The sequence below is a fragment of the Rhinolophus ferrumequinum genome, chromosome 24 (genome assembly GCF_004115265.2).
Source record: "Rhinolophus ferrumequinum isolate MPI-CBG mRhiFer1 chromosome 24, mRhiFer1_v1.p, whole genome shotgun sequence".
NCBI lineage: Eukaryota > Metazoa > Chordata > Mammalia > Chiroptera > Rhinolophidae > Rhinolophus > Rhinolophus ferrumequinum.
This window is the reverse complement of record NC_046307.1, coordinates 33833993-33861252: the sequence shown is the minus strand read 5'-3', so window position 1 is coordinate 33861252 and position 27260 is coordinate 33833993. Positions and strand designations below refer to the sequence as shown.

At 38.8% G+C, this 27260-nt stretch overlaps 1 pseudogene; it reads left to right on the top strand.

The window, feature by feature from the left end:
* The first annotated feature begins 15750 nt into the window (after window positions 1-15750).
* On the top strand, window positions 15751-26936 carry LOC117016616 (nascent polypeptide-associated complex subunit alpha-like; annotated as a pseudogene).
* Window positions 26937-27260: the final 324 nt, after the last annotated feature.

The window sequence follows — 27260 nt, the reverse complement described above, 5'->3', positions numbered from 1 at the left end:
TGGATAATTAATCTAGTTATACTTGTATCATTTGAATTTACAACATCCTTAAACATTTATCTTTGTATAAAGTTATTGGCTACTCAATTCTTCTTATTTTAGGAATCTCTCCTTGTAGCCTGAATTTACTTTATCACGTAGTCTTTTTAAACTTGCCAAAATAATTATAAACTACAGACAATTCTTGATCACAAAATATACTAAAGAAAGCATATAATTTAGATCTATTGATGAAGACTTAAATGTATATATACACATGTATATGTTGTACTTGTATATGCATATACATATATAATGTTTTGGCAGAAGCTGCTAATTTCCTACTTAATAGCAATTGCCCTCTACTTCCTTACAAGGAATTACCTATATTGCTGGAAGTAGCACTATATCCAGCTAAAAATTATATTTTTTTACGTAACTTTTTATATCATCATATTCAGCCATCCGGTACAGACAGGGATGGCCCATGATATGTAAACAATTATCACTTGGTGGGCTTCCTAAAATGATCTCTTTCAGAAGAGCTGAATCAGGTGTCAGGTTTTTACAATTTTACAAACCTGCTTTCCTTCTGTCATTCTGACTCATTGGTGTGGATGAAGATATGATGGCTGGTACTACAGTATCCATGTTGTGGCGGGTACACAGGCAAGCATAAGGAACAAAGTCACATTCTAAAAAGAGCAAAGCTGATTGACAGAAGGATCATGGGCCATTGATAATACGAGGAGCTGTCATACGTTCCTGAACTGCCTGTCTGCATTTTTTGTTGTTTGTGAATAAGAGAAGCCACTGTAACTGTTTGTGAATAAGAGAAGCCACTGTAACTTCAAGTCTTTTACTAGCAGCCACATACATTTCCCTAATTAACATACACAGTTTTTAAGATAAGGGATGCTCTTATGCTCTTATGGTGGGAGCATACACTGCTATATAGTTTGGGAGAGAAATCAGCACGCAACGTCAAAACTCTCTAATGCAAATATATTTTGACTGAACAATTTCACGTCTAGTAAAATTTACCTAAAGGAAGTAAAGTTGAGTACAGTATGTTCTTATAGTGACAGTCAACCCAATATTGCTTACATCTGTTGGAATATTTGAACCAACCTAAATGTTCAATAAAATAACAATGATTAAATTATAGTAAAATGGTACACAATTCACACACTAAGAATCATTTGTGCAATATCGGGACATGGAAAAATATTTACGACATTGTGAAATGTTTTAAAGCGGCATTGCATACTTAATTAAAGTACATTCGGTGTACAATATGTACATTATGATACTGACAACGTGAGCCATAAAAAATCCACACGTGTGCATAGAAAACTATCTGCATGGTCATACACCCCAATGTTGACGTAGTTATCTTGGGGTGTTTCAATATTGAGTAACTTATATTTGAGCTTATAAGTTTTTTTAAAACAAAATTTCGTAATAACACACATCCCTTATATAGTAAGAGAAAACTATGTGGGGAAAGAAAAAGAAAGTGTTTGGTGTTACTGATTTGAAAACATGATTAGCATAGCCAGGTTAGAGAATTACAGTCATTATGATTCCTCTGAAGATTCCGAATACATAAGCTACCTCAATTTTTGTCAGTAGAATACAGAAGAACTTTGAAAAGTTTCCTAACGGAATGAAGACAAAATTTTGTGACTTCTTTTTGGCAGGGATTTATATTGTTCAGCTACACTAACTCATCACTCCAAGTGAACAGCATGTGGCAATGGTAGGTTCATTCTTATTAAAATTTATGATGCCTCAATAGTCCTATGAAACCCTTGAGAAAATAATTGGCATCTCACTGTTTTTTTCCCCCACTGTCTGGCACAGAGTAGTGTGTGAATACATGACAGTTGATTGGATATGCAATTGTGCCCACCTTCTTTTGATCCCAGAATGTAGCTATAGTCTTTCTTTGTTATGTCCTTTTAAGGAACATTTTCTTATTCCTGGTCCACCCCAAAGCAACTTTGGTGGATAAAATCTGAAAACTAAAACATAATTGAAAAGTCATAGACTTAAACCAGGTCGCCCATCCACGTAGAAAATCAGTGAATGGTCCTGGTAGGTATTAGTGCAGTTTGACAGATATTTTCAGATCACAACCACTTCTAGACGCAGGATAGGAACGCACTTCCTGGGGCCTTTATCATTAGGCCTGGCCAACGAGTTGTGAGCTGAAGTGATTTGCTGGCTAAGGATCTCGTTGCCCATGCAAGGCTCTCTTTTTTTTCCTCTTCCTCTTTGGGATGGTAACCAACAACTTTCAAGATATCAGTTGCTCAGTCATATTGGATCCTTAAATGACAACAGTGAGCAGATCTTCAACAAATATCAAGTGTGATCAAGAAAAAAAATATTTGCTATTTTGGAGTTGTTTGCCACTGTAGGATAATCTAGACTATTCTGATTATATACACTACATTTAACCATATAAAATGTATTTAAAAATTTTAAATTACACCCTTGAATTCAACATTGACATGTGACTCCATTATATTAAAAATGGATTTACTTTTGAAAGAAAAATATATGTATATTAATTTATATGTGTATACACACACACACACAGAGATTTGAAAAATATCAACTTGGATCCCACCACTCAGAAATAGCTTATACTAGTTTTAATTAAAGGCAATTTGAAATATCTCTTTATTTCTATTTACAAATGGAAAGATAAACAGATAGGTAGAAACATATAGACACAAATAATTTTTAAATAATATTATAGAAATCCTTACATATGAGTTTAATTGGATAGAAAAAGAAGAAAATTTAAAATTAAATTAAATTAAAAAATCAATATTGTTGACTGTTAGGAAAAATGTGCTTTTAACCAGCGATTCTAGTCCCTTTTGAATATATTTAATGTATATGCTGAAATTAAAGAATGATTAATTTTTAGTTATAAATAGTATATATGGTTATGCTAACAAAAAGGGTTTTAATACCTTAGACTTCCATACTGAAATTATTCATAGCTAAGTTGTATCATGCTTGCCATCATTCAAATTAATTTGAAACAAGATATAGATGGAAAAGTAGACAGACTAGAATTGCCCAAAGGTGGCTGGGTTTGGCACTGGGTAACAGGTATAGGTGGATTGAATGGTCTGTCTACTTTGTTGTTCAAGGATTTTATTTTCATTTCAGAGCAATTTCAGGTTCAAAACAAAATTGAGAGGAAGGTACAGAGATTTCCCATATACCCTCTGGCCTCATACACACACCGTCTATCTACTTTTATAGTTACCATGCTCTGAAACCTCAAATAAAAAATAAATAAATAAATAAATAAATAAATAAATAAATAAATAAATAAATAAATAAAGAGATTTGAGATTCTAAACTATAAGCCTGTTTAAAACAACCTGGGCACCCCACTAAAAGATCTCTCTCGAACACATGCTTGACAGCGAGGCTGAAATGTAAGGTAAAGGCTTTGAGAAACATGTCCATTAGGAATAAGTATCAAAGAGCTAAAACCAGGACCATTTTTGACCCAGCTTTCCAAGTTTCCACAAGCAAGTGGTAATACTTCGAACCCAATTATCCTGCCTTCTGTTCTGCTGGCCAACCATTGGATTGATGACAGAGCAAAGGTAACAAAATTAGACAAAACAGGGATTTTATGTAAAAGGGATTTTTCTCTCCACCTTTATCATAAGGTGGTATTACCATTATTATAAAAGGTTTTAACTAAGTGAGGCATTTTATATTGCCTGTAAAATACACTTTAAAGTGCTAACCTTGAGAAGAACAACCCTGATTAATTATAGTTCCCAATTATTAATTCACTCCTTTAATTTTTTTTTATCCAATTATAATTCTTCTTCCTAGCTGGTTTCCACTGTAATCACTCACGTTCTGTAAGAATCAAATACTCAGAAATGGACCTACTTCAGCAACCTGAATATAGCAGCACTAATTATAAAAGTAAACTGTATAGAATGTCAAAAATAATTTGACTGATTTTTTTTCCTGTGACAACTTAAGGAATTAATAGGTTCAACTCAAAGGTATGCCTTTTAAAGTTCCACAGATACTCTAATTTCTGTATATATCTCTTCAGAGCTGCTGGAGATAAGCTCTTTGAAACTATTAGTATTTTTTTTCCTGTAATCCACCAATAATAAACATTAAAATACCCACATGTATGCAGAACCAAAACAAACAAAACAAAAAATACAGAGGGTGGTAAAAAAATGTATACACATTTTAAGAAAGGAAAAAATTGTATTAAAATTACACTAATGGTAACCACTTTGAGCACCTCTTGTAATTGCAGAAGTCAAACGTGACTTTTATTCATCTTTTGTTATTGGTATATATTGAGCATTATAATTTTAATACAGCTTTTTTTCTTTCTTAAAATGTGTATCATTTTTCGGCACCCTCTGTATATATTAGAAAAAAAATATTATATATATATATATATATATATATATATATATATATAATGTATTTTTTTTAATCTTTGTTAGTTGGGCATGGTCAACCCTTTTGCAAAGACTTCAAGTAGGAGTTTTCTTATAGGAACACTGACGAACAAACTTAAAGATTTTGCTTGATTAGATGAGAACAAACCTACAGGGAACAAAGAGAAAGAAGCATTACACTTGAACAGTTAAATTGTTATTGAGGTGCTAGAGATAAAGAAAGCTTTGAAAACAAATTTCTTGTTCTCTATAGTGAAAACTATAAATTCAAGCTGAACAAGTTTTCATTAATATGATAAAGGACTTGCTTTAGAAGACTAGAAATTGTGTTAGAATTGTATTACAAATTACTTGTTATTTAGTTCTGAGACTGAAAGTGTCATATATTAAAGGAAATCATTACAGTAACGGGATCTGGAGAACAGTGCCAACCCTTTGGTGGAGCACCAGAGAAACGACCCATCACCATGAGGAATGTGAGCGATTGGTGGCATGGTGTTAATGTCAGGAGTGAAAAACCTAGATCCCTCAAGAGCTCAGGATCTATCTATTCAGGAAGCTGTTCTGCAGAGTGATCACAGAGCACTGTGATCCAAGAAGTTGGAAGTGTGGACAAACCCAGGCCAGCTGAACTATCGGGGATCGGATTCCCAGGGACCCTTCCTACATGTAGGTACTAGAAGGTATGAAGGAGTCCGACAGTCCTCCAGGTCTGAAAGTTGGCACAACTGAAATGTATTTCAGGTTCACAGAGCAATTATCTTATTTAGCAAACCATCTCACGTGAGGTTGAAATAATGAGAAGTAACAAACAGTCAGATACTCCACGAACAGAACCAAATGAAGGAATCTGTGATGAGACATTTGGGAAATTAACGAGAGGAATCCGGATTCCATAAAATCATATATTTTAATCAGATGATATGTGTATTCTTTTATCTGCCCTTAGTGTCTCAGCAATTATTCCTTTGAAAAATACCATCCGGGTTTCCAGGATCTAGAAGGGGAATAGGTAAGTTCACATCTATTATTTTTAGAAAACTTGGGGATTGAGTTATTTTTAGAGAACAAATGTGATATCCTAATTTGGTGACTTAAATGTGAAACCCTAAAAAAGCCTAGTCGAAAAAGAACAAAAAATGATGGATTTAAAAAAAAAAAAAAAAAAAAAAAAACACGATAAAAATGAAGTCCATTAGTTCTTTTCTATCAAGGCCATTTCCTCACTAAATGATGCTTATAATGCACAAAGTGTATTCCTAGGTACAACATCTTTTGTTCAATTCCCCCTAGAGAAGAGGCATGTTCCATTGTTATTTTCAGCTTGGACCTATAAAGGAGAAAAGAAGGATACAGATTTAAAGAAAGGATATCATAATGGTGAGGATCTTTCTCCTCAGGACAGGAGTTGAGGGTACGTACTGCCGTCCTATCTACAGTTTATGTTATTTGGAGATAGGAAATACACAAACACACACAGAGATACACACACACATCAATATCACACATATTTGTAGGCCCTTATATGCTTATAGATATCAGGATATTATAGCATTACGGACGGTATCATCCTGCAGTTGTATAATTTTCCTACCAATCAAAGACTTATGATATGGCCCCCTTATTATCTCCCATTTGTAGTGGAGGGAATTGGTTCTTGCTGCCCGCTCTCTGACTTCACTGAGTCTGACAACTCTCTCCTTGGATCTCCTTGCTCTAAGGACCTTCCGTACAATACAGGAAAGAAACGATTGATTGAGCCCTTGCCTAAAAATATGGGAATCCTGACTGTCCTTTTAGAAGAATCTACTGAATATGGACCTGTCTTCTTACTCATGCCTGTTGGTTAACTACTATTTAAATCCACTTTCCTATTCTGACCAGATTTCACTGTAAACTATGTGTTTCTTCAATCTCTTCAGTTTCTGAATACTGACTCTCCCTCTCTTGACTGACTGATCTCATTCCTTTCTGAGTCTTGTTACACAGGAGGAGAGAGAGAGAGTGAGATCGAGAGAGAGAGAGAAATGATTATCATATCCAGGTAAAAACTCTGGCAATATAATTTGAAACAAATCAGTAGCTTAGAAAAATAAGCACTACGAGAAGGCCTAAACCCTCAAGACTGGCTAAGCTCTCTCATATGCATTTTGGTTCTGAGTTGTTCTTTGGTCATTTGACAACCAACCTATGTCTGTAGTAAAGTTGAAACAATTCTTTGCACTTCAAATTGATGTCACCAATCTCTGTAGTACTTTTGAAAATGGAAAAGTATGGTTCATATTTATTTCTCTACTTCCTATTTAAAGCAAACTGTATGCGGTAGACATCTGAGATGGTTTGGAATGACAATCTAAACTTTCACTGGTCAGTTGTGAAATCGTTAGAAATTAATAGAGATTCTAAACACGCTTTGTTTTTGTGTATTTGTGTGCATGTGTATGTATTCTGTAGTGGAGAACTTATTAGAATCTGAGTACTCCATGGCTTTAGTGTCTATACCCTTTTCATTATGTTCCAAAGCAATAAAGCAATCAGAAGTTATTCCTCTTAGAAAGGATAATTAAATTCATGTAAGTTAGGTTGTATTATATAAAATTAAATTATATGTTTTGCAATTACAACTCGCCATGCCAAAGATACATAATGGTCAAATTTAGGGCCTCAGTGACGAGGGATGGACTCAGGAAGTGTTAACAGAAAAAATTCTACACTGAATTTCTGTTTTCCTCTGTTGGGAGACTGGACTCAAAAATGATGTTATTCTTGGATATGAGTGTAAAATCTGAAGCCAATGTTTGGAAGGGGGTAATTTCAGCCACACACAGAAACTATCAGAATGGAATGGGCTACTGGCTGAATTACCAGCTGAAAGCACTCTTTATGGAAAACATATACAAAGTCCCTAACTCAGTATCGATAGGCACAGGAGGAGCCGCCACGCAGCAGGCACCAAATCCAGTTCACTAATTCCCTTGGCCAGGAGAAAAGACACTAACCCAGAGTGGAGCCAATCAGCAAAGCCAAGGTTTGTCATGCAAGCTGCACACACCAGCAAATCCATAAATCTATTGTAATTGAGGTAGTGTCTTTAGTTAGAGGAAAAAAAAATTTTTGAAAAGTTTCATTCTCTATTAAAGAACTGTAGAGTTGAAAGGAAAGTTAATTATCTAGAACTTACCTATTTTAAATAAAATCATTGACATTTTAAAGTTATTACTACTAGCGCTAGATTTTAGTTAGTAAGTATCCATACTACTTCTAGGAATGCAACATTTGTATTGTTTGTACATACTATTTGTATGAATGTAACAATGGTCTACGGACTGGAAATGTTCAATATACATCTCAATCTTCAAAAAAGGCGATACCAAGGCATGTAGCAACTATAGGACTATAGCTCTTATTTCCCACGCAAGTAAAGTGACGCTCAAGGTGATACAACCAAGGCTTCTACCTGAAATGGAGCAAGAAATGCCAGATGTTCATGCTGGATTCAGAAAAGGAAGGTGCATTTGAGATCTAATTGAGAATATGCATGGGATAGTGGAGTCCCGCAAAGAATATCAAAAGAAGGTTAATCTAGGGATGCTTTGTAGACTACAATAAAACCTTTAAAATTGGATCATGAAAAGCTATGGGTTTCTCTGAAAGAAGTGGGCGTGGCCTCAGGGGTGGACTGTCCTGACGTGCATCCTGTAGTGAGGACAGGAAGCCGCTGTCAGGACGGAATATGGGGAGGCACAATGGTTTTTTATACTCAAAGGTATCAGACAAGGGTCCATTTTATTTTCCTATTTGTTTAATCCGTATACAGAACATATCATACGAAAAACTGGGCTAGTCTCAGAGGAAGGGAGGGGTGAAAATTGGTAGAAGAATTACCAGTAACTGAAGATATGCAGATGATACCATCTTACTGGAAGAAAGTAGTGATCCCTTGAAATGACTTCTGACGAAAGTGAAAGAAGAAAGTGCCAAAGCACAACTGCACATGAACACCAAGAAGACAAACATGATTACACAAGAAACACACCACTTGAACACAGACAGTGAAGATACTGAAAGTGTTAAAAGTCTTGCTTTCCTTGGTCTAGTCATCAATTCCTTGGTCTAGTCACCACAACCAAGAAATCAAGACACGGCTGAGACTCAGAAGGGTGGCGATGGAAGAATTAGGAAAGATCATGCAGAGCAAAGATGTGTCATTAAAGATCAAGGTTAAGACCATCCACGCTCTCAAATTCCCATTTACTGTGTACGGATGCAAAAGCTGGACAGTGAAGAAGGCTGATTGGAGTAAAATCGATTCGTTTGTAATATGGCGTTGGAGGAGCGCTCTATGGATACATATCCTGGACCACTAGGAAGATGAATAAGTGGGTTCTAGAGGAATTTAAGCCTGAAATACCACTGGAGGCAAAAATGACAAAACTGAAACTGTCCTATTTGGGGCACATCATGAGAAGGCAGGGTTCTTTGGAAACGATAATAATGCCGAGAAAAACAGAAGGCTGCAGGAAAAAAGGAAGACCAAATATGAGAAGGACTGACTGCAGAAAAGACGCCATAGGCTGAGTCCACAGGAGCTGAGCAGGGCTGTTTAGGCATCACACGATGGACCTCACTCATTTGTAGGGTTGCCAGGAGTCAGATCGGCCTCAATGGCTCATAGCACACTGTGGGGACAGAGCCGGGAGTGCAGTTCCCAGGCTCTCGGCCTCACGTGGAAAGGTGCTGGCTCGGGTAGTAAATGAACATCAACTGTGATCAGTTGTCCATCAGCTGTGGCTAGTTGGCCGTCAGCTATAACCAGTGAGCCATTGGCCACTAGTGTAACTGCTGTGGCTACGCTAGCAGAAAATGGGGGGCTAGCAAGAAGATGGGGGCTGAGCTAGCGAGAGTGACTTGCATTTAGCACGGCAGAGTGTGGCGGAGTGTGGATTGCGGATTCTGTGGCTCCTGCCTCCTGTGTCTCCAACCCAGCCTCCAGGGAGACTATAGTGGTATGACTCCCCTACTTATGGCTCCGGGGGTGTTCCTTTTTGGCCTCACCATATCCTGTGTTCTTATGTGGCGAGTGAGAGCAGAGACCCTGCAGGCCGCCCTGCATGACACACACATTCAGACTGTTTACATGAATCCATTAGTTAACTTAATTATATTTAAGTATCTTACTAACTCTCTGAATTGAATGTAAGTTTCTTCAATTTAATAAATGAAAAACCTGAAGCTCAGGTAATTCAGTGACATGTCGAGCTTCCCAGAGTTGGAGATACTGAAGACAGACTCAGTCTGATAACAAAGTCCTTTTTCAAAGTCAGTGAGTATGTGGATGAAAGGAACCGAGGCCCACATCAATACTGTTTCCTTCTATCCAATGCATTGGATAATTTAGGCATCTAAACTCTGTAAGTGAATCCATGTTTTCTGAAGATTCAAATCTTACCTTTTATTTTTGAATGGGAAGTAACCATAACAAACAACCAGGAGGGCAAGTAGTAAAACATCTAAAGAGAAAAGCCAGTTATTTCAATGTTTACTCATTCATTCAATTATTCATAAAAGTGTGCTCAACATCGTAAAGCACTGTGCTACTTAAGCAGCTTTTTCTAGGCAATAACAGACATTCTATGTCTCCACCCACAAGAATAAGATACAGTCACTGCACAATTAACTCTGGTTTTCTTTTACTGAAGTGAATTATGGACACTGTGGTAATCTAAATAATACTCAGACTTTTAAGAGAGCCCCGATACTGAAGGAAACAGAAAGACTCAGTTTAGTATGAAAGGGAAATGGACAATTAGCCCATTAACTCTTTATTAGATTAATTGAAGAAGGTTAATTGATAACTCAATAGTTTAATCTGTAACCATGATACTCTGTTGGCTCAGAAAACAGGAAGAACCGGATCATTTGCTTAGAAAAACTCACAGATAAGTCACTCCTTAAAGTCACTAGTTGAAATAAAAAAAAAAAAAAAAAATCTATAGACATCCTGTTTTGAGAGCTTCTAGCCAACATATAAGACTCTGGAGTAATTTGTGATGTCTGCTCCCAGCCAGGAGCATAACGTAAAGACCCAAATAAGAAAATCCTATGAGAGGGAAGTTTTCACTGTAGTGGGGTTATAAATAAGGCACCTAGTAGACAGATTGTTACTTTGGAGATGCTCTAATACCTTTATTCTCTTTATCCTTATAAAGGCAGCTTGATCCCTTCAGAAACCTCTTTTGCTATTTATTTTACTAAACATTTAAAAACTTATGGTTCCAGGCCAGAATGATACTATATTTCCAGCCATTCTACTGGGTTAGTTCTCTAAGAATCATGCTCTAACTTCATTGTCTTGGGCAAGCTAAGCTATAATTCTGGTGGAAGCCCACTGGGTATCATTAGGAGTTTCCAATGTATGTAAATATCTATACACAGAACAGTGATCAGAAACTTGAAATTTAAACAAAAAAAATTGCATAATTCTTTGTCAATTACTACATTAGAATCTGGGACTCTGAAAACAAGAAAAAAGGGAAAAAAATAACTTAAAGCAGGTAATAGATTTTTTAACAAGGTTATACAGTCCTATCCATGTGATTAATTAATCAATGCATTTATTCATTATTGCAATAATACAAGTACCAATCATCTAGTAGGTGCCTGAAAAAATTGAGTGAGGCAATGTGAATATCATGGCTAACCGGATATACTCTCTTCCCTCACGGAATTTAAAGTGAAATGGGAAAGATAGGGGAGCATACGGTTACAATGTAGTGATACCTGTGCCAAGTCAGGGCAGGGGTCTTTTCGTTTAGGCACGGGATGGGGGTCAGTGTTGCTGGCCATAGGAGGTGGATAACAGCAATTTTAATTCATACAACTGTCTTTAGGGCTATGATGCTGCCGGGAGTCTTGGTGGTTACTTTCACTCATTTCTGTTTTCATTGATGTGAACTCCATCTCTTACGTAATTTACTCAATGAAAACAGTGAGGAGTGAAAAAAAAAATGAAGTTCTTAAACATTTCTGACTGAAAACTTTAAGATAGGACAAAAGGGTCTGTAAAGGGGAACAGAATATAAAGGAACATGGAACCTGAATATTTCCTCCCCCTGGAGCACCAATGTCTCACAGACCAATGGTGACTCTTGGCACAATGGGAGACATCTGAATGTACCTGAGCCTTTTCACTTGGCTCTTTTCTTAGCATGGAGAAAATGACTGAGGAGTGCATGTGTGTACCACGGAGAGATGCAACACTCTGGAGCCCAGGTAAGATTGTTGAGGACTATTTACTTCCTAGGGTTACTTCTACCTGGGAGAATTGCAGAGACCCATGCTGAGGCCCAAGGGGTCAGGCAGTTAGAGCAGCAATACTGATTCTCTTCACAGTTTTTTTTTGACAGGGTTGTAGTGGTCTGGATCACATTGGCAGTGAAGAGAGAAAAAGATACATAGCTTTCAGAGATGTTCAAAGAGGTTGTATTAGTTATCGATTGCTACGTAAGAAATTGCCCCCAAATTCAGCAGCTTAAGTCAATATTTATTATCTCACTCAGTTCCGTTAGCTCACACAGTTTGCAGGAATCTAGAATCACCTTAGCTGAGTGGTTCTGGTTTAGGCTCTCTCAAGAGGTTGCAGTCATCATGTTGATAAGAAATGTAGTGAATCTGAAGGCTTGAATAGGGCTGGAGAGATTGCTTCGAGAGTGGTTTACCCAGAAACCATGCAAATTAGTGCTGATTGTTGGAAGGAAGCCTCAATGCCTCATCACGTGGACCTCACTATAAGGTTACTTGAGTCTCCTCATGACAGTGTAGTTAGTTTTCCCCAAACTGAGTATTCCTGGAGGGCACAGGGGCCCCAGCCATGGAAGACACAAACCACCATTTCTGAAATACCTACGGGTCACAAAGGCTACCAAATTCAACATGAGGAGACTACAGAAGGGTATGAACACAAGCAGGCAAAAATGACTGGGGACCTCTGAAGGCTAGCAATGACAAAGGAAAAAGTGATGACATTTGTTTATTAATAGTTTGATAAATCAACTATTTGTTTATCAATATTCGTTTGATAAAACGAAAGAGTGGGGAAATGCAGTATGAAACTCAGGAGTCAGAAAGTCTATTTCACTGCTTTTATTTTGAAGTGTTTTGCATTTGCATTTTCTTGCTGAGTATTTGTTAATATGTATACATGACAACTATTATTTCTCTAGGGAAAGTCACTGTTATGATGTGTTAGATCACAGTGAGGTTGTTAATTTGTATCATCTCCTGTAGAAAGGTAAGGAGAAGTATTCTAGGGACTATTAGAAAACCAACTATTTCAACAAAGTAATGAAACTAGAATGCATATGTCTCTAAGATATCTCAAATGTATACAAATTAAGAAGTGGTTAGGCCGGCCCGGTGGCTCAGGCGGATAGAGCTCCGTGCTCCTAACTGTGAAGGCTGTCAGTTCAATTCCCACATGGGCCAGGTGGGCCCTCATCCACAAGGTTGCCAGTTCAACTCCTCGAGTCCCACAAGGGATGGTGGGCTCCGCCCCTTGCAACTAAGATTGAACACGGCAGCTTGAGCTGAGCTGCTGAGCTCCCGGATGGCTCAGTTGGTTCGAGCGCGTCCTCTCAACCACAAGGTCCCCGGTTCGACTCCCGCAAGGGATGGTGGGCTGCACCCCCTGCAACTAGCAATGGGCAACTGGACCTGGAGCTGAGCTGTGCCCTCCTGGAGCTAAGATTGAAAGGACAACAACTTGACTTGGAAAAAAAAAAAGTCCCGGAAGTACACACTGTTCCCCAATAAACTCCTGTTCCCCTTCCCCAATAAAATCTTAAAAAAAAAAAAAAGTTATCGCTGGTGATAACTCTTAAAAAAAAAACCAACAAAAAGGAAGTGGTTAGCAGCCCTTAGCACCAGAGAACAAGGTTTAGATTATATGATAACTGCAGGTTTTCTCTAAACCAAGCTTTCTCAAACTTTGCTCTAATGACATTTTGGGCTGGTTATTTTACTATTTTTTGTTATGAAGGGCTTTCCTCTGTATTGTATAATAATTAACAACATCCCTTTCCTTTACCAATTAGATGATAGTAGCACGTCCATTGTGAAAGCAATGATTCTAGATATCAACAAATGACCCCTTGGGGGTGGGGAAGATGAAGGGGGTAAAATCACCCTTGGTTGAGAACCAATGGTTTAAGAATTTTGGGAAAATTTAAAAATAAAACAAAACAACAACAAAAAAACCTTTGGATAAAGCTTTGGGGGAAAAAAAAACATGTTAAAATAAAAATCTAGCTCTGGTGAAATCTTGATTAACTCACCTGCTCAAAGGTCAGTGCTTGTCGTGAAAAAATAGTATCTCTCTAATTCAATTGAAAATACAGGAAAGAGAACTCATTGAGATAAACATGAAAACAAACTTTTATGTCAGTCCAGACTTCAAAAATTGAATGCCTGTTGTGTAAGCCTTCTAATAAGTTGGACTTTTTTGGATGGAAAAGACACTTTCTGACCTCCTTTACTATGGAAGTGAAGTAAATGTGAAATTGCGTCATGGGACAGAACAGAGACCCACACTCTCCAGAGCTTTGCCTAGGAGAAGTATTAAGGTAATATTTATGGGAAAGGTCAAGTGTCTTTCATAAAAATATCCTTATAAAGAAACCCAGGTCTTACTGTTGTTCCCGTAAAAAAGCCCATGTTTATTAAAGATCACTTGGCGTGCAGGAAGCCTGAGAAACCAGTAAGACTGTATCTCTGCCTTTGTTTGTAGATGACATGGCAACGACGTGATTTCCTTCTGTAATAAGGAAGGCCAATTGAGACATGACCAGGTGATGTCATCCGAAACGTACAGCATTAAGATTATGTATCCATTGCTGAAGTGTATTATTGGAAAATAAAGTGTAAAGAGACTTGAAGAATGGAAGAGCAAGGAGCAACAGAGAACTTCTTCCCAGCACAACAACCGTAACTAGTTAAAACAAACCAAAAAGCACCTCAAAAATAACCACATAAAGTATGTGAAAATTGTGTAATGCTATACAGTAGGTTATACAGTAAATGAAAAAAAAAAGAAAAAACAAAACAACACTCACTTAAAAAATATACTAAATCTTGTTAAGAAAGGCAAGCCTGTGGCATTTGCACTAAGTATCTCACCCCTACCCTAGCTCAGCCTGGAAGTTCTACCCAGGGTAGGTGTAGACAAAAACATAAAACATCCTTTCTCCTCAGCCCCCAGTCGACAACTATGGTTTCCCTTTAAGACGGTTCTGTCACCAGCACTTTGCATCCTCCCCAGCTCTATTTCTAGAAGCTCTACTTCAAGCAGTAGCATCTGAGAAATCTGGGGCTCGCTTCTTCTACCCCGTTCCCACTCCTAGGGCACAAACCCCACGATAGCAGCAGCAGACTGAGAATACTGGGGCACCAGTTACGCTCGTCAATGGAGCACTAGTAGGGTGGAGATTCTATGCCAGGAGAGGCAAGGTGAGAAGATTTATGGGTGCCACTCCCACTTCGTGCCCCACTTTTAAAGCTGTGGTGTCATTCTGGGAGAAGAAAGCCACTTATTCCCTCCATAGCTACGGAGCAGTGGTGCAGAGATATTGCCTAGAGGGAGAAGCAGGCTGTAAGAACAGAGATCTGCCAGGCGTTCCCCAAAAAGGCTGTGTTCAGAGTGCGGGAAAGTTCAAGCCTAAGGTTGCCCTCAAACACAATGGAGATTTTGGTGGTAAGCATTGAAAAGGAGGCTGGGAGCTCATGAGACCAACAAGCTGTATTGTAGATAGTGTAGAAGCCTACTGGGGCAAACCAGGGAAAAGAGGGAACTAAGATTTCTCTTGCGGTTGGAGCAAGCATCCAAGTTTGACCCAAAGGTTACTCCTGCAAGAGGACTGAAGTTAATTGGATCAGAGACTGGGGCAACTTATGTCCCAGGTGTTGGCGGAAAAAAAAAAAAATAGCAATCAGCTGGCAATTAGTGGATGCAACAGTGGGGTGTGATATCAACAAAGGCAGACAAACTAAAGAGAACTCAGGAAAAAGACAAAGTGAGTCCTGCCAAACCACTGTCATCCCAGAGAGACTGTCCATGTCAAGGCCACACTCTCTGAAAAGTGACCTCAGAGGCTGTGCATTATAGGAGGTATAGGCTTCACTGAAATGGGCCAACCAAGTCACTAAAAAATAACATAAATGAGCATTTCTGCAACAGGCGTGGGCCATGCTTTTGGTCACTCTCTCTGCCGCCCTCTTGGATCTGCATTCTTCATGAAAAATGCCAGGTGAAGCCACAGAAACTGTCCCTGCTGCAAAGCGGGAACTGCCACAGCCCCAGGCTGAGACAGGGCCTGGAACAGAATCTGACAGTGATGAATCAGAACCAGAGCTCCAGGAACAAGATTCCACACAGGCAGCCACACAATAAGCCCAGCTGGCAGCAGCAGCTGAAATCAATGAAGAACGAGTCAGTAAAGCAAAACAGAGCCGGAGTGAAAAGAAGGCATGGAAAGGAATGTCCAAAGTGGGTCTTCAACAGGTTACAGGGGTGACTAGTGTCACTATCCGGAAATCTAAGACTATGTTCTTTGTCATCACAAAACTAGATGTTTACAAGAGCTCAGCTTCAGATACCTGTGTGGTTTTTAGAGAAGCCAAGATTGAGCATTTAACTCAGCAAGCACAGCTAGCAGTTGCTGAGAAATTCAAAGTTCAAGGTGACACTGTCCCAAGCATTCCAGAAAACACACACACTCCAACTGTGTAAGAGGAGAGGGAAGAGGAAGAGGTTGACGCATCGGCGTGGACGTTAAGGACACAGAACAGGTCATGCCACAAGCAAACCTGTCAAGAACAAAGGTAGTCACAGCCCTGAACAGCAGTCGTGATATTACAAATGCTATTATGGAATGCACAACGGAACCCTCAAAAGTCAAGGACCTTTTGATGGTGTTTTTCAAAAGAGTACCCGTGGCTTGGTTTCAAATTTATACTGTTCCTATCATTAATAAAGTTAGGTCTTCCTGTGGGGTAAAAAGAAAAAATAAACAAGCAAACAACAACAAAAACAAGACTTCAAAGGTAGGGGGTCAATATTCAGAATGTCTACAATGTATTTTCTAAAATGTTCAGTTTTGAACAAAAAATTACTAGATATGCAAAGAAACAAGAATGTGAGACCCATACTGGGGAAAAGAAAGAGTAGAAATAGCCATCAATGGCGTTCAAATGCGAGACTTAATAGACAAAGACTTGAATTCATTCTAAATATGTTCAAAGAACTAAAGGAAATCATGCTTAAAGAAGTATAGAAAGGTATACTGACAATACCTCATTAAACAAAGGATACCAATAAAGTTATAGCAATTCTAAAAAGGAACTGATTGAAAATTCTGGATTTTAAAAGTACAAAAACTGAAATGAAAATTACAGTACCTGGAAAGTCTCAAAACCAGATCTGAGCTAGTGGAAAAGAGAAAGTGAACAATAGGAAGATAGAGATTATGCAATCTGAAAAACAGAGACAAAAGATTGAGAAATAATGAACCCAGCCCCAGAGAATTCTACAGTACTTTTAAAACCTATTACTGTATGTGTAATTAGAGTACCAAAAGGAAAAGAGATAGAAAAAGAAGAAAGAAAAAATGTTTGAAGAAATAATGGCTGATGACTCCCCAAATTTGATGATAAACAGTTATCCACTAGAAGCTCAACAAACTCTCAAGTGGACGCATTCAAAGAGATCTATATACCAAAGTACGTCATAGTAAAAATGTTGAAAGCCAAAGATAGAAAAAATCTTAAATCTGCAAAGGAAAAATTACTCATCATGTACAAAGAAATTTGAATGACATAAACAGTGGGTTTCCCATCAGAGACAATGAGGGCCAAAAGACCGTGGGATGCTGTATTCAAAGTGCTAACAGAGAAAAACTGTCAACCAAGAATCTTATTTACACAGGAAAACTATCTTTCAAAAAATGAAAGTGAAATAAAGACATCTCCCCACATGAACAAAATCAAGAGAATTTGATGATGGCAGATCTGACTAACAAGAACTACTAAAGAGTTTTCCTTAGGCTGAAACAAAGAAAACCCGGGTGGTAATTTGAATCCCCAGGGAGTCATGGGGACTAGGCTTCCAGAAATAAAAATAATCATAAGGGAATAACACAAACAACTACTATGCCAACAGATTAGATAACTTGGAAAAAAAAAATGAACACCTTCCTAGAATGATGCAAACTGCTAAAAACTGACTTGCTAAAATATAGACATAGAAATCTCAATAAAATTATGAAAAATAAAGACGTTGAATTAGTAATTAAAAATTGCCTACCCCCCACCCCCACCAAATAAAAAGCCAGTATCTGGATGGCTTCATCCATGGTGGATTCTATCAAATTTTTTAAAAATAATTAATACCAAAGTTTATGACCTCTTCCAAAAAACAGGAGAGTAACACTCCCCAGCTTACTCAGTATTATCATCATACCAAAGCCAGACAAAAACATCACAAGAAAATAAAACTGTCAACAAATATCTCATGATTGTAGATGTAAAACACCTCAACAAAACACTAGCAAACCAAATCTAGCAAGGGTAAAAATAATTACACACATGACCAAGTGGGATATATACTATGAACTCATGGGTGGTCCTACTTGTGAAAATCCATTAGTGTCATACACTGTATTAATGGAACAAATGACAAAAAAAAAAACATGCTAATTTCAGTAGATGCGAAAAAAAAAAGGCTTTTGACAAAATCCGACACACTTTCATGATGAAAATAACCAGAGACTAGAAAGAAAGAATATTCTTCAACCTGATAAAGATCCCACAGCTAACATCACACTTAGTGATGAAAGACTGAACACTTTCCCCTAAAATTAGGAACAACGCAAGGATATTCACTTGCACCACTTTTATGCACATCATACAGTTACTTCTAGCCATGGAAATTAGGCAAGAAAATGAAATAAACAGCATCAATATTGGAACTGGAAAATTAAAACTATTCATATTTACAAATGATATAATGAGTACAGAATTAGTACAGAAAATCCTAAGACATTCTCTAAAAACTATTAGAACTACTAAACGAGTTTGGCAACTCTGTAGTATACAGGATAAAAATGTAAAATCTATTTTATTTCTACACACTGGCAATGAAGAATCTGAACATTAATTTAGTAAAACAGTTCTAGTTATAATAGCATCAAAATAACAAAATAACTTGAAATAAATTTAACAAAAGAAGTGAAGACTATGCAACATTGCAAAAATAAATCAAAAGATGTATAAGTAAATGAAAATACATCCCATGTTTATGGATGGGAAAACAATATTGTTAAAATGGTAATACTCCCTAAATGGATCTACAGATTCAAAATCATCCATGTCAAAATCCCAGCTGGCATCGTTTGCAGAAATTCTGAGGTTGATCTTAAAATTCTTACGGAAATGTAAGTGACCCAGAATAGCCAAAACAATATTGAAAAAGAACAAAGTTGAAGGCACACACTTTATTCTTCAAAACTTACTGTTAGCTACAGTAATCAGTACAATGATATTGGAATAAAGGTAGGCATATAGATCAAGGAAATACAACTGAGAGAGATACAATCTTCATACTCAGGTGGAAAAACTGAGGCAAACAGATGTTAAGTAACTTGCCAAGGTCACAAATAAATGTTAGAAAAAGCAGGATTTGGCTTATCATACATTTGCATCGAGCTATATTTAATTTTCATTAAGGGATTTAACTTTGATGTTTCTGAGAGTGAAGTCTGGTTATGCGCAGAAAGCATCTTTTTTTTCTTCCTCCCGATTAATCTCAGATATGCTTTGTTTTCATAATGATTTATCACTACTTAGGAAATGTACAGTGACTCATGGCTGGATCAGCATAGTTTCTCTTTGGCTCCCTTTCTAGGCTGTGAGTTTCTAACAGGATGGACAACATCTAATATTTCACTTATTTCCCAACTCCTGTGAGTGGCAGTGAATAGATGTCGTGCGGGGGATCCTGCCGACTTCGCCATGTGTCATGCGGGACGTCAGGCGGGGTCTCTGGTCCCACTCCCCACATAAGAACGCAGGACATGGTGAGGCCAAAAAGGAACACCCACAGAGCCATAGGTAGGGGAGTCATATCTCTATACTCTCGCTGGCGGCTGGGTTGGAGACACAGGAACCAGGAGCCACACAATTCTCAACCCTCACTGTGCCGCTTGCAGGCTCAGCCACCATCTTCTTGCTAGCCCCCTTTTTCTGCTAGCCTAGCCACGGCAGTTATATTCATGGCTAAGGGCTCACTGGTTACAGCTGACGGCCAAATAGCCACAGCTGTTGGCCATTTGATCACAGTCGACAGCCATTTACTACCTGAGCCAGCACCTTTCTATGTGAGGCCGAGAGCCTGGAAACTGCTTTTTGGGGCTCTGTCCCCACAATAGAGTATTTGATAGAAGCGTGAGGAATGAATTAAACCTGAATCTATCATAATGGGTAATGTTTCAGTTGATGAGGTTTGTTGGAAATCGCTGTTTTCTCTGTTTTCATCACTTTAAGCAGAACGTTTCAACCATCTACAGGCCATCCCAGCATGTTTCTAAATCTTTGAAGCAGAATCTGTATGCTGAAATTAATTATAACTGGCATAACAGAATTTCTGGAACAATTTTAATTTCTAATATTCTGAAATTTTAATATTTCCTAAGAGAAGCAATTTCTATCCTTTTCAGAAATGCAACTTTTCCTTTCAAAGTCCGGCATAAACATTCTGATTACAGTTTTAGTCTTTTTCTGTCAGAAGGATGATTTTTTATTGCATCCCAAAGCTGGGCTCATGTTCTTAAAAAAAAGTAAAAAAAAAATGTTATTAATAGAATGTAACTTCTTAACCTTGAAGATTAAATGATATTTATTATTTGTGCAAAAAATCTTGGTTAAAATTGTAAATATAAACTGTCCAAATTGATCTTTCAGCTTATTGCTGAAAGTGTTTAATTTAAAATTGAGAATCTATTTAGCATGCCTATTTTGTAGTGAGTGATATTTTTTCAGGGTAATTCTTGATGGCATTTGTACATGTCTTATAACAGTTTCAGTCTCAGACTATTTTTTCAAGAATGTTTATACAGCATAGCAACCTTGGAAAATAGAGATAGTATCTTCCTCTGAGGCAAAGGGCACTGGTTTTGTTTTTTTTTTTCCTGCAGAAGATAGTAATTTCTCCCTCTGGGTCAATGACTGCGTAGTTTTGCTGGCAGTGCCTTTGAAAGACTGGGCTTTCCTAAAGTCAAAGACCTTCAGAAAGACACAGCCTCACTGGGTGCATAGCATCCAGCTGGGTCCCTCTCAACCGTGCCCCATGGGACTTGGAGGTCAAGAGGAACTGATGCAAGCAGGAAGTTCTACTTCCTGCCAGTTATGCTTTCTGCCTTGCCGTAATAAAGTCACGTGTCTCTAACTCCAAAGTCTCACGTTTCTTTCAGCATGTATGAAATTGTGGGAAGCTCCCTTTCAAAGTTGCCAGTTTGAAAGGAGGATGGAATCTCAAACCCTTCACGGTTATTGACAGACAGAAGCTTCTAAACACGAACTCACAATAGCATGGATATTCTTAACGTGATATGCAAATATTGATAAAAACACATTGCCAAACCCACATATCTAACCTTGATGATGATGACTATAGAGGCCAGTGGGATCGAATGTGTATCCTGGCCAACCGTGGTCACCATTTTGCACATTCATTTATAAATCAGGAAGTTTTCTTACGTGCGTTCTATTAGTGTCAGCATAGTAAAACTTGCAGTTTTATTTTTATATTCAAACTGTAATACTCTGAGTTTGCTATAGAAAAAATAAGCAAGCGAAAACCCAAGTACAACATCATAGGTACAAACGCTTTTACCAATGGTTTCCTGTCAGATGTGTTGGCCTTCCTATGATTGTCAAAGCTTTTGTGTGGGCTGAAACCCACGAACAACACACTTTTGTCAGCTGAAATCCTACTCCAAGAAAACACTGCAGTCTTAAGAAAAACACTGCCTCTGGATACCAGGTAGAATCAGACATACTTTTTAGTAAACAAATCTGATGGTGCCATAGAACTAAGTAGTTGTGTGTATGCCCGTGTGTGTGTGTGTGTGTGTGTGTGTGTGTGTGTGTGTTCCTTTTTGTTCATCTTTCTAGTTTAAATAGAATGAGATGAGAAGGCAAAGACTATCCTTCCTTTCATTGTATACCACCAACAAATAGTGTCCACTATAGTAAATGTTAATTGAATGAATGGACTTTGTATGTCAAAAGCAACTACTGCTGCTCTGCTTCCAGACTAAAACAAGTGGCTTAGTTTTTCACATTCAGATGCTGTGTCCACCAGATATCAGTAGAGTGAGTAGTACGGTAAAAATTGTTTGAAAAAATGTACAAAGGGAATTCCAGCCAATTCTAGTCAAGGACATCTACCTAATTGGAAGCATCTTTGGTTCAAGTCAAGTTTATCATATAGTATAATTCCTGAAGATCCCTGCACTCGCCTAACAAAATGTACTCCTAAACAGGTAGTGTGCATAAAATCCCCAACCTTCATTCATTAGGTGACACCTCCTACAATATTCATGGACAGCACCCTGCTGATAAGGGATCAGGAGCCGAAACTGACAGGAAGGCAGGCAAAACATAAACAAGTGAATTGCAAAAGCAGATGATTCCCACCATCTGCTTAGCATGTTTCTGCTCTCATTTTGCCAGGAGCCTTTTGAGAAGACACAGAACCATGCTGATGCCCTCCATCATATGTTCTCTCTCCTTCCCATCTGTGAAGCCCTCTCCTCTACTCAATGACATTACTTTGGCTTTGGCTTTCCCTATTGAAATACAGATGAGAACGGGAGGGAAAGAAAGGGGCTTCATGAACCCACAAGACTGCTGAGGATGAGGACAGCATGGGAGGTTGAGCAAGTTCCACTCTTTAGGAAGCCAAATGATGAAGGGAATTAAAATAAGATCTAACATACAACAGGCCATTTATTTATTCAATAAACATTTACTAAGTACTTAATGTAGGCCAGGTACCGTGGTAGCCTCTGGAGATAAGGGGTGGGGAAGAGGATGGGGAAAAAAAAGCCTAATTGTTGACTTTAAGGAATTTATAGTTTAGAGAAAGAGGGAGCAAACAGATACATAAAATAACTATACATCATTGTATCTGCTATGTAAGAAACAACCTTGAAACTTATATAGAATAATGGAGTGGAGGAAACTTCTATGAATACATTGATTAAGAAAGACTCAACGGGGCACTGACATTTAAGCTGAGACCTGACAGGTGAGAAGCAGCCTAACAAATAATTAGTTTAAGATAAGAGTAGGGAGATGGGCAATTTCAGCAAAGGTCCAGGGGGAGAAAAAATCCTCAGTGTGTCCTATGCAAAGAAAGCAAACCAGGGTTCCTGGAGTATAATGAGTGAGGAGAAGAGCTACGTGATGGGAGCCAAGCAGTGGAGAAGCAAACACACATCATGCTGAGTCTTGGGGCTTTACTGAAGAGTTCTGATTTTATTCTAAGTATGCATGGGAGTCACTGGAAACATTTATTAAGGAGGTGACCATCACATTCACTTTTAAGACGAACACTCTGACTGTTGTATCTAGAACAGACTGTAGGCAAGCACGTAAATTACAGGGGAAATGGCATGCTGGAGGGGTGGGATTTTATAGGAGCGAAGTCAGAACTGTGTGAGAGAGTTCACAGAAGGAGCTGAGAACACAAGGTAGTGGTGTTACCACAGACACCTTTGACAATGCCACTGCGTAAACAGTGTGGCAGCATGGCAACCTTTGGATGGGAAATGCATTTTCTTTATGACAACACGTGTTATGATTCCCCTGGAGGACGGAGAGTTGGCTACTTGTTTTGCCTTGTACATGTGACCTGAATTCCATGGTACTATTTTCATATTTATATTCCTTGACAAATATTTGCCCACTTCTGAACAGGAAACGTGGTGTATGCTCAGAAGATCACGATAGCGGCAGCTTCTGGGTCCTGATTACTTCTGATGCTATCTTCAGGAGGTCAAATATGCTGGACGGATATTGCTGCTCTCACACAGCCAAACCGGAGAGCTCCAGTCATTCCCTTCCGTTCAGATAACAAGTGCAGGCTCTCCTTGTGCAATGCGACCGGCCACAGTATTACAAATGGCACTCATTTAAATGCCTTGTACAACATTGCAGGGGGAAAACTACAGATTTTTCAGAGCTGAGAAGGAGCGCTGTGTATCTGCTCATTATTAAAAAGGGGGAGTGCGTTTCACAAAATATGGTCTTGAGGGCTAAAGCTGTCTTTCTTTGTTCCTTGGAATAGCCAAGTGTGGCTTTACATCTCAGGCCAATTATCCTCCACCATTTTTCAGAAACTGACAAAACCTGTAAAACGAGCAATGATATGAAGACAGCGTACCATTCCGCAGTTTATTCTGCACCCTGTGTTTGCATCTGATTTGAGTCTATCTCTGCTGGGGGAGTGGGGATCTCACTACAGGGACAAAAGATTTCCGAATATGAGAACACCATAGAAAACAAATAGCCTTTAATTCCAGCTGTCTCTCATCTCCTTGCTGGGCATCTCTCCTCAGGAAGGCAGGCCTCTTCTATCCACACCCAGCATAATTCTCCCTCCCCTCCCCCCCAGATCATGGAATTAGCTGGGAGCGAACCTGTGCATCCTATTATCCTTAAAAGAGTCCTTGCTCTAACTTGGGTTTGAGGGATGTGACTTTAGTTTTCCCTGAGAGCTGCTGAAGCTTGATGTAGGAAACAAACCAAAGCGGGATGTAGGGTGATTGCACACCGGCTTGCTGTTACAGGAGAAGAGCAAAGAGGCAGATAAAGGAATGAATCGTGACTTTCCATCAACGAGGCACAGTGCTCCCTTCAGGTTGAGGCTTGTTCTGGCCCCCGGAAGCCCTCGGAAGCCTCAAGACACTCAAGACACTGTCCGGCAGAACTCATCAGCGGGGAGACAATACAGGAACTGCAGGGTAAAAATCAAAACGGGACTGAATAAAAAATATACACATTTTCTGATTTTTTTTTTCATTTCCACAACACACATGAAATTCACTTAGAATGTACCCGTGATAAGAAGAGAAATGATCAGAGGGATGTAGAATAGCGCCTGCTGAAAACTGACTTTCAGATAGTTGGTGATGTTCTGCCAGAGAAAACATTGTGTCAAAAGTGAATTAAATTTGAACAACAGCCTTTCAAATGCAAATCCTTCAGAAGGGATGTTATTGAGATACAACCTCTAAAAAACCTTCCAAAAGAAATAAAATGGATAAATGTGATAATTAACATCTCTATTTATAGGAAAATGATCCAATTGCATTTGTTCTGAAATGTTTTTGTACCTGCAACAAGGAGGGCAGATATAAAAAATAAGGATCAGTTGTGAAATTTGCTGGTTGGAGGTTAAAATGGGATGATAGCTGGTCTGACAGAGGCAAGCGTTTTCCTCTAGTATGCTAAGATCAATTATTATGCACCCGATATGGCCAAGACCTCCAATGACCTCTATTCACTCTTCCACATGAGGTCATGGTTTCATCTTTCTCTACAACACCCTCCTCTTCCTAATGTAAGGTGTAAGAAACTCTGCTACCTACAGCAGTATTCTGCTAAACATGGTATTGATGGGAAGCTGACTGGCCTTGACAATGTAAGAAGTATTGTTTTGTGTTGAGTTTTTGGGAAGCAGAGAGTTATATGCAGAAGGTTTGTGAGGCAGTGATCTCAGGAGACAGACGCCCTATAAGGAAGGCAGGAATAGGCAGAGGGAGAAGATGACTGACCAGGTGATTGTGACGGAATCCTCACTGATCCTAAAACAAAGGGAAGGTGAAGTCTGGAGCTGGTCTTGCTCTTTGGAGTTGTCACAAATTGAGGTAAATGTATGTATAGGGCCTGGGGTGTGTGTGTGAGAAAGGCTTTCAATTTCTGCATCTGCCAATCTTTGGCCTCATCTATCCCTGGGAGAGGGTATTCTTGGGCGAAGCCAGTCTCTGAGGTCAAGGGCATTTCCCCGTGAGCGATGTAGCTGTGATTTCTCATAGGTACATAGTCCCAGAAGCTGGGGCCTGGTTGAGACAATCCAAGCGTGGTACAATGGTACCCAGCACAGTTGTATGGATGATAGAATTTAAGGATTCCCCTTCACCAATTAAACATTATCACTTCCTTTTTATTAATACATTATTTTCACTATTTCACCTTAGAGGAGAAAACACATGAAGCTATTCTCTAAGATTCATACCCAACAATGAATTGCTTTATCATGCCCTTTCCAACTCCAATGTCATATTTATGGCTGGAATAGGAGAAAAGCCCGGGATAGAGACACTGAAAGAAATCCTAGGTTGAGAAACCCCAAGTAGAGTAGACAAAGAGTGTACCATAAATCTAGAAGAGCATCATTTCATGAATGACAATGAAAGGATGCTAAGAGAAGAAACTGACTATTCAGATTTGCCCATGGTCATTTCTATACCCTCAAAGAACTAACGGGAAGGGGATGAAAGGATAAAAAGGGAGTAGACTGAAAATTTAGATTTATTCTTTTCTGAATTTTCCAGCATTATCCCTTCTTAAGCTTCTAGTGAAGGACGTGTCAGGAAATCATAATATACTTTGGGTGACGGCATTGCTATACCAAATATTTGATCAGTCTGTGGTTCTGTGGTTTGTTTCCTAATCTCAGTCACCTATGACCGTTAGCGACTTATTTTAAGTGTTATGTACATCATTCGTGCCTCCACCCATACTCCCATTTTTATTGGGCAAAAGGAGCTAAAATCTGGATAAGCCACTTTGCGGGACATTTAAGGCACACTTTCCTTGTCATCTGCCTGGACTCGCCTAAATTGCTGATGGCCTTTTTCTGACCAGATTTATTAGTGAAGTGGCCAAAAGTTCCGAAGATGATTTTGCTCTCGTGAGATTTCTTTCAGCTGGTTCTCTGCATTGATGAGGTTCAGAGGGTTTAGAAAACCATCTGAACTCTTGGGATTTTATTTGAACCAAAACCCAAACTTTGAACCTTTTATGGTTTTACACATCACAAGTAAATGTGTCTCCTGCCTTGATATTATTCCCTCTGGTTCCCTCCTGACTCTTTGTCCCTTGAATAAAACTGAACAGTTAGTTGGAGATCAAAACGTGATCCAAGGGTCACCTCCAATTGACGATCTTCTCTCTACAACACCCGCTTTAATTAAAGACGACATCTACAAGCCACCACTTTTCCATGGGTCCTTGGATGTGTTCTCAAGACACATTTTTTCTGTTACACAGCGGCCGCATCCCCGTGCTCTGAAGAGTAGCGAGTCCCAGTGGATCACAGATCTTAACCCCATGACAGGCCAACCTATTTATGCTGGCTACTAATAATGACTTATGTTTATAATGGCATCATTCATCCTAGAGGCTTGCTCACAGCACTCCACCGACCACATGTGTTCTTTATGTGGGCATGTGTCTATATACACCCACATATCACAACTGCACAAAAGTCTTGACTGCTGTGGCTTTAATCAGCCCTTTCTTCTTTTTGCTTAGCTTTAGGGCCTGCTCTCTGGGATTAGGGGAACCAGGGTACCCTCCTCTTTATCACTGGGTTGGAAAAATAAAAATAAAAAGGATTTGACCAATTGGAAGTCCAGCTTTGTTGCTTATTAGGGTCTGTGTATAGCAGCCGTGATGCTGCGAAGC